This window comes from Bos indicus x Bos taurus, chromosome 7 (assembly GCF_003369695.1).
Source record: "Bos indicus x Bos taurus breed Angus x Brahman F1 hybrid chromosome 7, Bos_hybrid_MaternalHap_v2.0, whole genome shotgun sequence".
Taxonomy (NCBI): Eukaryota; Metazoa; Chordata; class Mammalia; order Artiodactyla; family Bovidae; genus Bos; species Bos indicus x Bos taurus.
In genome coordinates this window covers 108819329-108835934 of record NC_040082.1, presented here as the reverse complement: position 1 = coordinate 108835934, position 16606 = coordinate 108819329, and the positions used below count along the sequence as shown (strand labels likewise).

Genomic DNA, 16606 nt, shown 5'->3' with positions numbered 1-16606 from the left:
TCCAAATTTTGTTAAAGACTTGGTCACACTTAGAAATAATTCAACACTATATTTTAAGGTGATCTTAATTCTCCACTTCATTAATAAAAATCCAATATTATCAAGAAACAAAACCCACCCTCATTTCAGTCCTCCTACCCACATTCCTTGTATCAAAAAGGATGTTGCACTATTACGATTTCTATAAGAAAACATAGGAGAAATTTTAAGCATTCTTGGGTTTGACAAAGAGTTTCCAATACATCAAAAGCTAGATACACAGAAGAAAAAAATTGGTTGAACTTACTTTAACTCCATGAAAGAAACTTGAGAATTAAAAAACAAATCAAGCCAGGTAGGAGAAAATATTTGCAAAATAAATATCTAATAAAGAAATGGTTTCCAAAATGTGCAAAGAACACAAACTCAACCAGTAAGAAAACAAACCACCGAATTACAAAATGGGCAAAATATCTAAACTCACCAAATAAGATATTTAGATGGCATATGAGAAGGTCAAACATCATCTGCCATTGCTAAGTCGCTTCAGTCGTGTCCGACTCTTTGCAACCCCATGGACTATAGCCCACTGGGCTCCTCTGTCCACGGGATTCTCCAGGCAAGAATACTGGAGTGGGTTGCCATGTCCTTCTCCAGGGGATCTTCCTGACCCAGGGATAGAACCTAGGTCTCCTGTAGCTCCTGCATTGCACGCAGATTCTTTACCGCTGAGCCACCGGGGAAGCGCTTTCATCTGCCATTAGGTAACTGCAAACAATGAGATACTACAATACACCTATTAGAACAGCTAAAATCCAAAACACTAGCAAGGATGTGAAGTAACAGGAACTCATTTCAGTGCTGGTGAAAATCTAAAATTTCAGGCACTCTGGAACATATCTGGCAACTTCTTACAAAGCTAACCATAGACTTACTATATGATTTGTCAATCATGTTCCCAAGTTCTTGCCCAACTGATCTGAAGGCTTACGACTTGACAAAACCTGCCACACAAATGTTTATAGCAGCTTTATCCGTAATAACTCACAACTTGAAGAAACCAAAACGCTCTGCAGTAGGGGAATGAGTAAACAAACTGTAGTATGCCCATTCGATGAAATATTGTTCCGAATTACAAGACTAGCTCCTAAGCTGAATCACCTTGCTGTACAGCAGACATTATCATAACACTGTAAACAAACTATAAACTATACTTCAATTAAAAAAAAAAAAACAGCTGTTAAGCCAAAAAAAGACTTGAATCTTTAGTGGATACTGCTGAGAGAAGGCTGAGTCTGAAAAGGCCAATGCTATATAATTCCAATTAGAGTACATTCTGAAAAAGGCCAAACCCTAGATATCAAAAGAAAAAAAAGAAAAATCAGAGGTTTAGAGGCGGCGGTTGGGTTGAATAGGTAAGCACAGGGGGCTCTTTTAGGCAGAGAAACTATTCTGTATACTCTTGTAATTATGGATACATGGTACTATATATTTTTCAAATCCCATAAAACTTAACAGCACAGAGAATGAATCTTGATGTATGGAAATTATAAAACATCATTTAAGAGGTTGAGTGATCCAGGATACACACAGGATGTGACAAAACAACCCAACTGTATTACAAATGTATGAAACCACCTCACTCAAAGAGGTGGCGGGAAAAGACGTTAACCTAAGTAGCTCTGGAAATCAGTGAAGTCTGCAAAACCACACTATACAAAAGCGCTATTCAAGTTACGCTGATTCACACGAGTATGCTGCTGCCGCCAAGTCGCTTCAGCCGTGTCGGACTCTTTGCGACCCCATAGACGGCAGCCCACCAGGCTCTGCCGTCCCTGGGATTCTCCAGGCAAGAACACTGGAGTGGCTTGCCATTGCCTTCTCCGTCACATGAGTATACAGGTTAACAATTGGGATACTGCTATACATATATATCAGAATTGAACAATTAAGTAAATGGATGGTGTATGGTAGGAGCCACTTTCAATGCTGAGCGTGGGAACTTTACGGACAAGCAAGGGAAAGAGGCTAAGATAATCCACATGGTAATGGGCAAGAGTTAAGAGACTACAATATGAACTCACGTTTATCTTAATATACAGAGGGTTACATACGAAATATTTATAGATATGTGCATATAAACCACTTAGTATACACACATATATTTTCTTGCTCTATCAGTTAAGAGGGCATACAAGAAACTACACCTCAGTAGCAATACAATAAATACCCTAGTACCAAGGATTTTGGTTTCCAATATCATCTCCAATAAAAAGGAAACAGGGTTCCTTGGCTGATTCTAGGATTAGGGCAGCAAACATACAAGACAAGCCTGGAACATCTTGTACTGCCAGAAAGTGACCAAGTGTTCAAAACAAAAACACCCACAATGATGGGGGGCTACATCAAAGGAACAAAAGGAAGAGCAATGGCCAAAGCTGGAAAACACGAGCAGTAAGTAAGTGCTAGTGGATTATATTCCAAAGCACAAAATAAATGCCCATGAATCTACGCGTTACATTACTGAATAAATAAATAAATGAGTTAAACAAGTAAGAGGCAAATTTCCCAGGCAGAAATATTCCAAGTAACAGATACAGACAGTCCACTGTCAAGGAGGAGAAACGTAACTCCCTACCCTTACAAGTGGGCTCCACAGAGCGCTATCTTTCCTGTATGGGAACAGGAAAAGCAGGAATTTACAGGGGAGAAACCCAGCAAACACTACTTCAGCCAGGTGCTCAAGGTAAAGACCAAAAGTGATGTCATTGAAAACAGTACTTCAGCGCTCACTTCGGCAGCACATATACTAAAATTGGAATGATAAAGAGATTAGCATGGCCCCGCTAATTCGTGAAGCGTTCTATATTTTTTGAATGGATAAGAAAGCTGTGGTACATATACATAATGGAGTATTACTCACCCATTAAAAAGAATACATTTGAATCAGTCCTAATGAGGTAGATGAAACTGGAGCCTATTACACAGAGTGAAGTAAGCCAGAAAGAAAAACACCAATACAGTATACTAACGCATATATATGGAATTTAGAAAGATGGTAACGATAACCCTGTATGAGAGACAGCAAAAGAGACACAGATTATAGAACAGTCTTTTGGACTCTGTGGGAGAGGGAGAGGGGTGGGATGATTTGTGAGAATGGCATTGAGAAACATGTATAATATCATATGTGAAACCAATCACCAGCCCAAGTTCGATGCATGATACAGGATGCTTGGGGCTGGTGCACTGGGATGACCCAAAGGGATGGTATGGGGAGGGAGGTGGGAGCGGGGTTCAGGATGGGGAACACGTGTACACCCGTGGCGGATTCATATTGATGTACGGCAAAACCAATACAATATTGTAATTAGCCTCCAATTAAAATAAATAAATTTATATTAAAAAAAAAAAACACAGTACTTTAACCTCTGTGGTCTTCCTCCCCAAAATCCATATTCCCTCTAATCATGAGAAAAACATCAAGGAAATCCCAACAGAGGGACTGCTGTCCTGACCAGTAGTCCTCAAATTGTTCAAGGACATCAAAAACAAAGAAAATCTTAAAAACTGTCACAGTCAAGAGGAGTTTAAGGAGACATGATGGCTAAATGTAACACGGTACCATGGAATAAGAGCAGCAAATAAAAACAAAGGAAATCTGAATTAAATATGGACTTTGGTAATTACCATTACCCATTCATTATTTATAATAAATGTACTATACTAATGTTAATCGTGGCAGAAATGATTCTACAGATTTAAAAACGATTCTGTAAAAAATTCATTTTTTAAAAAAAAGGATGTTCCACTATTATGCATCAAATATTTGTCTCCTATCCCAATGGCAACCCACTCTAGTACTCTTGCCTGGAAAATCCCATGGACAGAGGAGCCTGGTAGGCTGCAGTCCATGGGGTCGCTAAGAGTCAGATACGACTGAGCGACTTCACTTTCACTTTTCACTTTCTTGCATTGGAGAAGGAAATGGCAACCCACTCCAGTGTTCTTGCCTGGAGAATCCCAGGGACAGGGGAGCCTGATGGGCTGCCGTCTCTGGGGTCGCAGACAGTTGGACACGACTGAAGCAACTTAGCAGCAGCAGCAGCAGCCTCCAAAAAAATATTCCAGGGCTGAAATATATACTATTGGAATCTAGTCTAAATCTCTTTTCAGAGAAGAAACTGAGGTCCAACAGACTGACTTGCCAAAAACGGTTATTGGCAAATGAGGGGCAGAGGCCAAGTCTCCTGTCTCCCAATACTTTACTTGATAATTTTATACCACTTTTGTCTTATACACAAAATGATTTTTTCACTTATATTAATGTTCAAGAAGACATCTAAGAAGCAGCTTTTTTCTCCCTTTAGAACTCTTCAAGGACTTCTCTGGTGGACCAGTGGCTGAGAGTTCATGCTTCCAACACAGGGGAGCCGGGTTTCATCCCTGTTTAGAGACCTAGATCCTTCACGCCCTCTCCCACAACGAAGACCCACTGCAGCCTAATTAATTAATTACTTTGGGAAAATAAATAAATAGAACTCATGTGTCTTAACACTTAGAAACTCCTAAGCAGAGAGTGTAAGGGTTTCCCAGGTAGCTCAGTGGTAAAGAATCTGCCTGCAATGCAGAAGATGTGGGTTCAATCCCTGGGTCGGGAAAATCCCAACCTGGAGAAGGAAATGGCAACCCACTCCCAGTATCCTTGACTAGGAAATCCCATGGACAGAGAAGCCAGGCGGGCTACAGTCCATGGGGTCGCAAAAGAGTGGGACATGACTTAGCAACTAAACAACAAAGCAGACAGCGTATTTCTCTGTTGTCACTATTTTTAAGATTATTAACAGGAAATATGTAACAAGAAGCTCAATAACAAAGCAATAATGCTTTAAAAAAATAAACCGCACATTTTCCCCACTCCCCCACTTCCCCAAAGTCCCAGAGCAAATGACTCCTAGATCTAAAATATTTAAGAATAAAAGTAAAGAAATTATGTGCCTGTAAACCAAGTTAACACTTTCCAGCAGTAAAGAAACATTAACATTTTCTAAGTCTCTTCACAGTTCATGCTCACTAAGCTACATTACCTCTTCCAGTGCAAGATTTCTCCTATTCCTGAATGCCATTATAGCAGTTTCTCTCATACTTTCTGCTTGAAAGCCATCATTTTCTTGGAGTACTTCATTTCCTGATTTTCCTCTAAGAGCCATTTTTATTTTTATTCTTAATCACCGCAAGGCTATTACCTTAAACTCTACTGCAGTGCCCCTTTGAGCTTGGGCACAAATGCTAGGTGGATGTCTAATTCATGACTAAACTGCTTAGTGCCACCAGCTGTCTCTCAGCGCGCCCGTTTAAAGTCCTGTCTTGGCCAAATTACAAATCACTTACAGACCTCCAGGAGACTTGCAATTAAAAATCAAAACCACAAACAAGAAAATCTTTTAACATTTATGAGTCTACCAAAGTGAACTTTTCTTAAAAACACCCTTAAATTATATGTAAATATAGTTTTGTGTGGCTTTATCATACAGTATCCCTTAACTAGAGCAAAAGTGAAGTCAATAAAACCAACAATATGAGGGCCAAGACTATACAGGCCAAGTTCTGATTTCTGTTGATTCAGAACTTGATCTGGAAATAAAACTTACAATTTCTAGGTTCCAGAGAAGTGAACAGACTGCACTTCCTTCAAATACTCATTAAATATTTCTCAGCTAGATTTTTTTCCCCCTTTGGCCGTGCCGCATAGCTTGAGACATCAGGGATCAAACCCAGGCCCCAACAGTGAAAATGCCTAGCCGTGAGACTGCCAGGAAATTCCCTCAGATGGACTTTCAATAAATACTGGGTGGCAGGGCTCAAGACTGTTTCCTGGCAGTCACAAGACTGAAGTGTGAGAATTCTGTATTACAAAGGGTTAAAGGAGAAAATGGGTCTAATGCCCAGCAGCAAACCTGGCACATATTAAACACTAAATGAATGTTTGCTGATAGTGTTCAATTCCATGAGGGCCAACTAGTTATCAAATATTTAAAAAAAAAAAAAAAAAAAAACTCTGACCTTCAGGATCAATAAAGGGTGTCCTTAAAGTCTGGAAACATAAAATGTATTTGCCCATGTTTTCAGAGTTCATGAATATTCTGTACCATTAGTTCTACCAATCAAGTTTCAGGGGAGTTGGAGGTGGATAACATAAACTCATAACCTTTTATCTAACTAGGAAAAAATATGCAGAGAGCTGTTAGTACTACTTAAGACTCCAGCCTGAATATTTTGTCTATAAAAAACACCAAAAAGCAAAAACGTTAACTATCAACTAGTGTCATGATAAAACTGTACGTAACTATGTACACCCAAGGGCAGGTAAAACCTGGAGAAATCCAAATATGGTCTGTAGATTGTACCAATGCAATTTTTTCCTAGTTCTGATATTTTACTATAGTTATCTACTTATACTGTTATTTGGGGAAGCTGGGTATTGGGTACAAGAGATCTCTCTGTACTATTGTGCAACTTTTGTAGGTCTGTAATTATTTCAAACCTGAAAGCTTCTCTTAAAAAATGTATTACTGGATCAGTATGGTTGGTTCGTTAAGACTTGATCAAAGTTGTATAGAAACCAGCTTTAAATCGACCCAGTCTTTCAAAGCACAGAAGTACAGAGAAAGACCCAGAAGTGTGAGTTGGATTAGAAATCTGAACATCTTGCCCCCTTCCTTCCAGTTAATAAGTGTTTTGCTTTTAATAATCAAATATAATTATCAGCCTCTATCCAAGGCAAAGAATCTCTACCACTGGGATCACATGGACAAATGTACACAAAGCCAAGAAATGTACACAAAGCCAAGAAAATACATGCATATTTGTAATATACATTTATAAATAATATAAATGATTTCCAACTTGCATCTCAATTTTCCAAGGACAGAACAAAAAGCCCAGTTCTCAAAATCTCAGGGTCAGAAGGATTCTTCAAGAGACCTTAATCTATTCACTTTTTAACTTTTAAGAGTGAATTTACCTTTTATTCTAGAAATGGAAGCATTCTATTTTAAAACTGACGATTCAGAAAATTAAGGCCTTATGCAAAAGGCAGTACAGTGTATGTGATGGTGTAAACTGTCATGTCAGAGAAATCTGGGTTCAAGGCTTTCTTGACCCTCTTTGTAGCCTTGGTCAGCTTATTGAACTTACAGGAGTCTTTCTTCCCTATTTTATAAATGTAGCTAGTAGTACTACTAGCTCAAAGGCTTGCTGTGAAAATACAAAAAGATAATACACAGTCTATCAGAGTCCAGTACTTCATAAGTACACAAATGGTTTGTTCTTTTGATACACAATTAGTACAACCACATCTTCAATTCCCAGACTGCCTACACCTCCTACATATTTCAACAAAGGTGAATGATTTTATGTAACAAGAAGAACTAGCTTTCTTCTCATTATATTCTATGATTTTTTTTCTTTAACTCTTCCTTGCAATGGTGTATATACAACTGTAGCATTTGGACAGGGAAATATCCCTGTTTATCTGTGACTTTCTTATTTTCTGCTCTGCCACCAATTTCATGAATTCCTCCAAATTTATTTTTGGTTAATGGTAACTCTGTTCTCAGGACACATTCTAAAGAGTCCTATTATTTTACTATACATACTGAAAAATACACATGAGACTTCAACTGAACACAAAATATTCTATTAGAAACATACACATTCTGCATTGAATTTCAACAAATCAAAAGTTGATTTAGAGCAACTTTAGGAACTGGAAAACACTAAAGAAATATTAAATTTGTCACCTCTCATAGGCAGTATCTTTATGCTCACAAAGGGGCCATTCAAAAAAAAAGATTTTTAAAACAAATGGAGTCTCAAATTATTTTAAAATTAAAGTTTGATATTTTCAAGATAGTCTATTTTGCATCTATTTTCATAAAGATATTAGTCTGTGGCTTTCTTGTAAAGTCTTTGTCTAGTTTTGGTATCAGGGTAATACTGGCCTCATAGAACGTATTGGAAACTATTCTCCTCTCTTCTATTTTTGGAAGAGTTTGTGAGGGATTAGTGTTAATTCTTCCCTAAGCATTTGGTAGAATTCACCAGTGAACCCATTTGGTTCTGGGCTTTTTAAGATTTTGTTTCTTAAAAGTAGTTAGGGGGACTTCCCTGGTGGTCCAATGGCTAGGACTCTGTGCTCCCAATGCAGGTGGCCCCAGATGGTCAGGGAACTGGATCTAAGCAACTAAAACCCAGGACAGCCAAATAAATCATTTTTTTAAGTAGTTAGGAAATTTCACCTCTAATTACTTTAACCCATGAGAAATTAGAAAGGAACAACAAATCCCACAAAAGGAATTTCTCTCTTAGGAGGGTCAACAAAGTTCCCTTATATTCCTAGTCTGTTAAGTGCTTCTGTCATGAAAGGGTGCTGCGCTTTATCAAACTGAGATGATCGTGTAGGTTTTTTGTCCTTTATTAATGCAATATATTACATTCTTTATTGTATGGTAAACCAACCTTACATTTTTGGGTTAAATCCCATTTGGCTGTGGTGTATAATTCTTTTTTATATGTTGCTTGATCCCACTTACTAGCATTTTGAGGACTTTTCATTTATTTGCTTAAGGGATATTGTTCTATGGTTTTCTTGTGAAGTCTTTCATTTTGTTATGGTAATACTGGCCTTAAAGGATGAGTTAGAAGTGTTTTCCTTTCTTCTATTTTTTAGAAAAGTTTGTGAAGGATTGGTATTAATTCCTCCCTAAGTATCTGGTAGAATTCACTAGTGAAATCATTCAGTTCTGAAGCTTTCCTTTTTGGAATTTTATCTCTTAAAAGTAGTTAGGAAATGTCACCTCTAATTCCTTTAACCCATGAGAAATCAGAAAAAAGAACAGAAGTGACCTAGCTGGCAGAATTGGTTATTTTTTTTTTTAAAGTGATTTTTTTTCCTTTTGGCTGTGCAGCTTGCTGGATGTTAGTTGCCCAACCAGGGATTGAACTCGTGCCCCCTGCAATGGAATAGCCAAGTCCTAACCACTGGCCCACCAGGGAATTCCACAAAGTGATTTTTTCCCAAAGGCTGAATGTAATTAAAAAACGAGGCAGTCTTTCCTTCATGTAGGCTATCCATTTATCTACCCTTTTAAAATGTTATGTCTCACTGATTTTAGACACCTTTAGATTGTCTAATTTAATCTTCATAAGATCCCCAGGAGCTTCTATCATCCATGTGACACATGAGGAAACTAAAGCTAAACTGTCCAAGGTCACAGTTAAAAGTACGGTTAATGAGCAGGACTGGCTTCTCATGTGGTTCAACGGTGAAGAATCCACTGGCGAAGCAGGAGACGCGGTTTGATCGCTGGGTTGGGAAGATTTCCTGGAAGAGGGCATGGCAACCCACTCTAGTATTCTTGCCTGGTAAATCCCAAGGACAGAGGAGCCTGGCGGGCTACAGTCCACAATGTCACAAGAGTCAGACACAACTTTTGTTCCTGTACAACAAGGAGCAGGAACTCAGAAGTCACAATCCCTAATCTTCTACTTAATAACTTGGCATATTGGGTGAATTACTAACTTCAGGGCCTCAGTTTCTTCATCTCTAAAACAACAACACTGTGTACTTTTTAAAGTGAAAGTGAAGTCGCTCAGTGTCCGACTCTTTGGGACCCCATGGACTGTAGCCTACCAGGCTCCTCAGTCCACGGAATTTTCCAGGCAAGAGTACTGGAGTGGGTTGCCATTTCCTTCTCCAGGGGATCTTCCCATCCCAGGGATCGAACTCAAGTCTCCTGCATTGCAGGCGGATGCTTTACCATCTGAGCCATTTACACTGGGATACATTTACACTGGGATACATTTACACTGTGTACACCTTAGGATAGCTATATAAACAAAATGCATGCAATGTGTTCATATCAGTACCTGGCTTACAGTAATGCGCAACATTATCAGTGATTTCTATTATTACTAGGTATTGCCCAGCGACACCGTTTAAGCTTTGATGGTCCTAAAACACTGAATTTTAACAGCGATAAGAAACTTGAAGTCTTAGATTGAAAAGGAACCACTTAAAAGGAATTTGATTCCAGTCACAGATAACTATTTTACTACTACTTTTCATTCCTCTTGATTACATCTAGTCGAAACATCAAAGCACTTAATAGTGGGAGGGAAGTACATAAAATTCAAAGTGGTCCTTACTGTAAATGCTCATCCACTAAAAAAATAGATGTACACTGCCTAGTTCAGTTCTGAATTCTGCTTTTGATTGACAGGAACATTAAAATGTATCTTTCCATAGCACTTTCCTTTTTCGTATAAACTAAGTTGATTTAAAATGTGGATTCCAAAAACATTGCTGAAGATTCTAAGTTACTTAAAAAAATAAAATTCTCCAAATAATTTTCACAGTTAAGCTTAATTTAAAAATCATGTTATAGTTAACAAAGCATTCAGCCCGCACTTTTCTGACAAAGCTCTACAGTAAGCTGTACAGGTTGTAACTATGTTCAGGCACTGTTATTTCCTAGGAGTTGTTATGAGCTGCCAATTCTTCTACTTGCATAGTTCATTACGCCATTCAAAGCGGTTTCATGTTCCCCATCTTATTTGTCTCTCCTAAAAGATCCCTAATGGTAAGGTATCCTTGGCACTCCTCATTCTGTTCTAAGATGTGGAAACTAATGTTGTTCATTAAGCTAGTTACCTCGCTGGGCCTGGAATTCAAGTCTCTCCAGCCTGCTTTTGTGCTTACCAATTGTCACTTCATCCCCTTAAGCTATCTCTCAGGGCAAAGTGAACTCTGTAACTGAAAGGACGCAAGAGCATGATTGCCAAAACTGCAGCAACAACTTCGGTCAAAACTTTTACCCCTCAAGGTCCTTGGAAGATAATGTGCTAGTTGAAACTGTTGAGTCAAGATAGTCAGGTAGGGAGTTGCTGACATTCATTATCAGACAGGTTAGGAAATGCATTTGCTGTGCGGCACATTTACTCCAATACACCGTTCATTCTAGCTATCTCATAATCCAGTTCCCTGACCTGTTTGCTTGTGCTGGGGCACAGGAGAACGCCCACACAATTCTCTACCTCTGCTCTTACTACAGCAAATGGACAACTCAGCAGTGATTCTAGTCATGGCACTTAAACATGGCTGTTAAAAGACTGACATACAGAATGATTTTAAAGATCAATACAGTTCCTCCCTTTAAAAAAAACCCTGAAACAAAACAAATCCTCCCGCCCACTAATTCTTATTAAAAAATTTAGCAAAATGTTCCATTTCCTAACTCAGGTAAAGAAACCTAACTGTGGCTCACCTTTGTCCTCCCAAGCTTTTAATATTCAGCTCAGTTTAACTTCCTCCAGCCAGCATTCACTTGTGTCATACCCAGCAGTTAATCCACTAAGTCCAGTTTCTTCCTCCTATATCCATAAACGTGACTTCAGGTCCCAGAACTTAACCAACTCAAAAAGGAGGATGTTGATGTAGGGGACCAACATCATTCAGGCCTTAATTTATTTAAATCATTTATCAAGTAGTCAAGTGCCTCCTGTCCTTTTTTATACACAGTTTAGTTCTAACAACACCACCATCAGATTTTATATCCATTATTTGGAGAAAAATGGAGTACAGAGGAGAAGTAAATTGCCTAAATTCATATAGCAACAAATGACAGATTAACGACTTGAACCAGGGCCTTAGCCTTAACCACTACATCAAAACTGCCTCAACTAAAACTCCAACGTGATCATAAAATTAATCCTATGACCTTGAGCCAATCATTTCAGAGCTCTGGGCCTCAAGTTTCCTCCACTATAAAATGACTTGCCCAGAGAGCTTTTGGGTGCTTTCCTGCCAGTCTTTGTGAATTTACAAACCAGATTACTTACTCCTCATCCATGAAGAGATATAATTAAATGTCAGGGCTTAAGTTTTCCAGCCAGTGCGTGTTCTAGCACATTCTCCATACTCCACTCTTCACTCTGTGATTTTAATTTTCAAATACTGAACCTCTAATGCTAAATATTCTCTCTCGACCCACTATCAACTCTTCCCCACTACAAGGGACATCGACTAGGCCCGATCCTATTCCAGACCTTTACCCAGTTACTCCAGGCCACTTCCCAGCTTCACAGGTAGCCAGCAATAGGCTTAAGAAAGCCCTAGAAGCAAAGCCAGAAGGAGAAGTTAGCTTTCTCAGAGGTCAAAAGAGGTTCTAAGGCACCTGCCACGCCTCCCGACCCCGGTGGTGCGGCCTGGGCCTGGCTCCCTAACTCAAGCGGCCCAGGTCCCGGCCTCACACCACACGGCTGGAGCGCCAGCCTGGGCCTGAGCTTTCGAAACCCAACCGGACCCCACTGCCCCGGCCACGCCCGACTCTTCGGGCCCCCGGTCGCGGCGCCGTGTATCCAGGCCCCCAAGGGTCCTCGCAGGCCCGAACACAAGCAGGCCTCCCGTCTCACCTCGAGCCTCAGCGGGACGGCCGGTGGCGCCCGCGCCTGCTCCCACCCGCACAACTGGCCCCGCGCCGCAGAGAATACAGCGGCTGAGGCAGCACAGCAGCTGAAGAAGCACGGCCGTCACGTGCCGCAGAACCAAGAGGCCTTGACTCCCGCTGCCGCCGCGCGAGCTAGCCCCAGCGCACGAAGCCCGGCCCTGAGCCCGCCCCTCGCTCCTGAGTAGCTACGGCTAGGGCCAAGGCCAGCCCCCCCGCGCCAGCTTCTGAATTCAGTTGGTCAATGCGACCATCGCTCTGAGGACTTTCCCATACGCCCCCTAGGGCTATTCTTCGTGGAGCGTGGGGATTGGCTGGGAGTGAGGCAGGAAGTGGCCGTTGGTTGGGCGGTAGGGAAGGGGGCGGGCTGGGGCGGAAAGGAATACTCCCGGGCGCGCGCGCCCTGAGGCGGGACCAGCCGTTCAGGAGTTCCCGCGCGCGGTTGCGTTGATTCCTTAGTGGGCGCGCTTTCAGGAGTTGCCTCTCTCTCTGTCTCTGTGGTTCCCACACCTTCTGTGCCTAGACCCGGGCCTCGGAATCTGGCATTCCGTTCCCTTCTTTGGGGGTCAGATGTCACCTGGCAAGAAGGGATGGGAAGTCTGGTGAACCATCGGGAAGGGCCTTGCCCCCGATGCAGAGAGTGCGCAGCGCTAACGGCTCCCTCGGTCGGGCCTAAAGTCGACTGCACTGCGCTGTGTAAGCAGGCGCCACGGTTCCTGCAGTGTCATTGCTCTAGGCCCGGCAGCCTGAGGCCACCTTGTTACCCAAGCTCAAATACAGTCGACAGTATTACACTCCAGGTTTATTTCAATTTTCAATGTTTTCTTCAGTAAAATTAGACATAAAGCGCACAGAGACACACTGACAACAATATTGAGAAAAAAGATGGTGCAATGGAAAGATTTCAAACACACCACAACTTTTGTAACTCACTTTTAGCATATCTTCAGTTTTCAATATGCTGAGAACCTCAGAAAATGGAAGTGGTGTGTGGTTTTTTTAGACCTTTATATGTCCTGGTTTCTGTCATCCATTTGTTTGGATACCCAAAGGCTGAATGGTAGGGTGAAAAAAAACTGTATTTGGTAAATGTAGCAACAACCATGGGCTTCCCAGGTGGTGCTAGCAATAAAGAACCAGCCTGCCAGTGCAGGAGAGGTAACAGACCAGGGTTTCATCCCTGGGTCCAGAAGATAGGCCGGAAAAGGGCATGGCAACTCACTTCAGTATCCTTGCCTGGAGAATCCCATGGACAGAGTAGCCCGGCAGGCTACACTCCATTGCACAAAGTTGGACAGATCTGAAGCAATTTAGCAAGCGCGCGCGCAGGCACACACACACACACACACACACACACACACACACACACCCCCCAGCTTCTCCAGTTCAGTTCAGTTGCTCAATCCTGTCCAACCCTGTGACGCCATGGACTGCAGCACATCAGGCTTCCCTGTCCATTACCAACTCCCTGACCTTGCTCAAAATCATGTCCATTGAGTTGGTGATGCCATCCAACCATCTCATCCTCTGTCATCCCCTTCTCTTCCCACCTTTAATCTTTCCCAGAATCAGGGTCTTTTCAAGTGAGTCAGTTCTTCACATCAGATGGCCAAAGTATCGGAGTTTCAGCTTCAGCATCAGTCCTTCCAATGAATATTCAGGACTGATTTCCTTTAGGATGGACTGGCTGGATCTCCTTGCAGTCCAAGGAACTCTCAAGAGTCTTCTCCAATGCCACAGTTCAAAAGCATCAATTCTTTGGCGCTCAGCTTTCTTTATAGTCTAGCTCTCACAACCATACATGACTACTGGAAAAACCATAGCTTTGACTAGACGGACCTTTGTTGGCAAAGTAATGTCTCTGATTTTTAATATGCTGTCTAGGTTGGTCATAAATTCTCTTCCAAGGAGCAAGCATCTTTTAATTTCATGGCTGCAGTCACCATCTGCCGCGATTTTGGAGCCCAAGAAAATAAAGTCTGTCACTGTTTCCATTGCTTCCCCATCTATTTGCCATGAAGTGGTGGGACCAGAGGCCATGATCTTAGTTTTCTGAATGTTGAGTTTTAAGCCAACTTTTTCACTCTCCTCTTTCACTTGCATCAAGAGGCTCTTTAGTTCTTCTTTGCTTTCTGCCATAAGGGTGGTGTCATCTGCATATCTGAGGTTATTGATATTTCTCCCCGCAATCTTGATTCCAGCTTGTGCTTCATCCAGCCCGGCATTTCTCATGATGTACTCTGCATATAAGTTAAATAAACAGGGTGACAATATACAGCCTTGACATACTCCTTTCCCTATTTGGAACCAGTCTGTTGTTCCATGTCCAGTTCAAACTGTTGCTGCTTGACCTGTATACAGATTTCTCAGGAGGCAGGTAAGGTGTTATGCTATTCCCATCTCTGTAAGAATTTTCCACAGTTTGTTGTGATCCACACAGTCAAAGGCTTTGCCGTAGTCAATAAAGCAGAAGTAGACGTTTTTCTGGAATTCTCTTGCTTTTTCTATGATCCAACAGATGTTGGCAATTTGACCTCTGGTTCCTCTGCCTTTTCTAAATCTAGTTTGAACATCTCGAAGTTCACGTACTGTTGAAACGTGGCTTGGAGAATTTTGACCATTACTTTGCTAGCATGTAAGATGAGTGCAATTGTGTGGTAGTTTGAACATTCTTTGGTATTGCCTTTCTTTGAGATTGGAATGAAAACTGACCTTTTCCAGTCCTGTGGCCACTGCTGAGTTTTCCAAATTTGCTGGCATACTGATTGCAGCAATTTCACAGCATCATCTTTTAGGATTTGAAATAGCTCAACTGCAGTTCCATCACCTCCACCAACTTTGTTCGTAGTGATGCTTCCTGAGGCCCACTTGACTTCACATTCCAGGATGTCTGGCTCTAGGTGAGGAGCCAGCTTTATTCCCTCCTGCCATCTTGGAAGGGAAAATGAGAAGGTAAATGTTAAAAGATGGCAGTACTAAAGGGAATTTAAGGGGATTGGGAAGGACTGCTTTCATCTAGAATGGACAGGGAAATATGTGACTTGAACTGGATAAGGTAGGATATGCAGGTTTTCTGTAGTTGGAGAGTTGGAGAAAGGCTCCTTTAAATATGAAAAAGCATACGAAAAGGCAGGAAAATGGGTATCATATATTTGGGGACATCATGTATTTTGGCTGGAGAAAGGTACGTGTTCATTAAAGTAATGGGAGCTTGCTCAGCTCGAGAGTTGGGTTAAGACCTAGTCAATGAGTCTTTACGGAGATAGGTTAAATTTTAAATTTCAGTTATGATTTAGATATTTAGGGAAGCATTATAATTATTATTTGTTAATTTGGACACAGCAAATGGCATGCAGGATCCTAGTTTCCCAACCAGAAATCAAACCCGGCCCTGACAGTGAAAAAGCCAAGTCCTGACCACTGGACCAACAGGAAATTCCCTAGCGAAGCTTTATTTTAATATTATTCCAGGGAGTCTAAAAGAGAGAGAGACTCCCAGCTATGAGTCTGGTTAGGAAGCTACTTCTTGAAGTTGATTAAAGGGCAGAATTAGGGAACGACAGGATGTCTAGAAATAAAGCATTAAATGTTGATGCTGAAGACTGCACCACAGGACTCAGAAATCTAGGAAAAGAAGAACCAAAGGCAACAATGAAAGTATGAGTCCAGATGACTGGTGGTAAAGTACAGAGCCCTAAAAGAGGGGGACTTCAACCTTAGCTGATCCTGGGAATCCTGAGTCTGGGCCCAAGACAGAACAGGACTGTTGGTCCTGCTAGGGACTTTTCTGCTAAAGCATAATGTTCTTAAGAAGTTGAGGACAAATCCCTGCAGGCTGGCCATTCCAGAAGATATTTCTAAGATTAATGGCCGTTTTTCTTTACCTCCTCACCAACCCACTTCTCTGTTCTATAAAAGAAACTGGCATCCAAACCCAGATAAGATGGTAATTTTGAGACATAAGTCTGCCATCTTCTAGGTCTACAAGGCTTAACACCTCATTTTGTGGACTTACTGGTGTGTCTTGTGGGCCAAGCAGAGTGAGCTTGGACTTGGTAACAAGTTCAATTCAGTTTTGATGCTAACTACCCAGTTAATCACAGACACCACAGGTTTAAAGG

General features: G+C 41.3%; 1 protein-coding gene and 1 pseudogene across 2 annotated transcripts in view; one reads left to right on the top strand and one right to left on the bottom strand.

Annotated features, from left to right (window-relative positions):
• Positions 1-12688, bottom strand: part of CANX (calnexin) — a 32518-nt gene extending 19830 nt beyond the window's left edge. Inside the window, exons 1-3 of one of the 2 annotated variants that reach the window (XM_027548448.1) lie at positions 12454-12631; positions 12088-12153; positions 11307-11412 (exon numbers count right to left, since the gene is read on the bottom strand). The gene's annotated coding sequence lies outside the window, so the exon portion shown is untranslated. Of the gene's footprint in view, positions 1-11306; positions 11413-12087; positions 12154-12453 lie in introns of both variants that reach the window. The other variant, XM_027548447.1, reaches the window with a different exon arrangement.
• LOC113896714 lies at positions 2765-2852 on the top strand (annotated as a pseudogene).
• Positions 12689-16606: the final 3918 nt, after the last annotated feature.